Consider the following 1895-nt stretch of genomic DNA (forward strand, 5'->3'; position numbering starts at 1 on the left):
TGCCGTGGATGTGCTCACAAAGTTGTGCCAAGAAGTCGGGAGGAAAACCACTAGGCTGCTGACTGCAAGAGATCTTCCATTAATTCCAAGGAAAAAAAATAATATGCTTACATTAAAATTTTTGAAAAACACAAAAGAAGTAAAACAAAAATTCAAAGCAAATCCATAGAGAGATGCAAATTTAAGAAAAGAGATACCATTGTACCCCAGTAAAATGGGAAAATTGTATAAAATATTAAAAAAAGAACACCACCATGCTAATATGGAGAGATGAGAAATTGGAACTCTCATACACTCTGATTATACCATAAAATGGTGTAGTTACTTTAGAAAGTGATAGTTTGTTGTTGTTATTAAATGATATGTTGTTATTATGACTGTTGTTGTGTACCCTCGAGTCAGAACGGATCCAGAGCCAACCTGTCAGTGTATTTTCAGAGACAGTAAATTCCACGGGAGAAGAGAGTCCATCTTTCTTCTGTGTATTAATATAGTGCTTCCTTAGTAAGTTGAAAGTATAAATAATATCTGATCCAGCAATCCACTACTAGATATATATTTTGGAAAATAAGAAGTGTGGCACAAATAGATATATAAGGATCCACGTTCAGGTTTGACTTTTTAATTATAAGATCATCTGTCATGGCTATACCATAATTCCTTCTTCTCCAGCCTTGTGAGTTTTGACCAATATTTTTAGATACAGGAATTCTATGTATTTCCTCCACCTTCTTTTCTTCTTTCTTTTTCTTTTTTCATAAGATAGCTTTTATTCTGAACTATAACAAAATCCAAATTCCAAATAAGCACTATATAGAGAATCCAAAGATGCTATTTTTAAATTGTTTACATAAATCTGAGTTAATTTTTTCATAACATCACTTGCTTTACATTTACGAATTACATACATAGCACTGTAACAACTATCAAGTACAGTTAGATTAATAGTTGATATAAATTTGATGTGTAGTAACACCTGGATACTAGAGAGAAATCCAATTAAAGTATCTCTACAGCGTTCATTCACCAAAGAAAATATTTTATTCCAGTTTCCAAACCAAACTTGAGCTATGCTTAGTTTGAAATCAAAGACAAAGGCCAGTTAGGATTCAGAAATAAATAATTCTTATCTAGTGGCACCTGAAATCCCTGTACACACTTTAACCAAGCGCCTGCTGCATGTGGTGCTTTAAAACGTCTTTCAGGGTCTACCAGGCTAAACCTTTTGCTGCCTTTGCTGTTTTGGATTGGTTTTTTCCTTTCCCCTTTTCTCTCTTTGCTTTCAGCCTTTTTCTCTGCCTCTGGTTTATCCAAATTGGGTACTATCCATGCTGGTCTAGAAGGCTCCTTTTGTTTCTCTTAATGTCAGCTTCCATTTTCATGTCATCTTTCTCACCTTTTTCATCATTGGTATCACACTGTGTTTTCTCTTGGTAATATTTAGGTACCACAACAGTTGCAATCTCTTGAATATCATTCATTACAACATCACCATCTACTTAGAGAATATTTTCAAGACACCTGAGCTCCTTTCGTGTATTCTTTTTCCTCTTTTCAGCACACGTTTTCCTTTTCCACTTACTTCGTAAGCTTTTAGCCATATTTTAACCAAGAAAGCCAACACAAACACATGCAGCAAAGGTCCACCTTCTTTTGATGCTTCCTGAGTCATTCAAGATTTTTGCCCCTGACATCTCAGGGCTTGAATTTGTTTTCAGTTCTTTCAGGTTTAGAAATGCTGAGTTAGTTCTTGCATTTTTATTCTCTGACACCAGCTCTTTGGAAATTTCATTATAACACTTTACTTAGTCTTCTTGAGCTGCTCTTTGAAATCTAGCCAGCTCTTTTACTTTGGTATCTCTTTCCCTTATTTGGGCTTCAAGATACTCTAATGC

The 1895-nt window shown here is 34.8% G+C and overlaps 1 pseudogene; it reads right to left on the reverse strand.

Annotated features, from left to right (window-relative positions):
* Positions 1-1208: 1208 nt before the first annotated feature.
* Positions 1209-1601, reverse strand: LOC102864736 (annotated as a pseudogene).
* Between the last annotated feature and the right edge of the window lie 294 nt (positions 1602-1895).

Source organism: Elephantulus edwardii, unplaced genomic scaffold (assembly GCF_000299155.1).
Source record: "Elephantulus edwardii isolate Elephantulus edwardi_28Jun2011 unplaced genomic scaffold, EleEdw1.0 scaffold00090, whole genome shotgun sequence".
NCBI classification, from domain to species: Eukaryota; Metazoa; Chordata; class Mammalia; order Macroscelidea; family Macroscelididae; genus Elephantulus; species Elephantulus edwardii.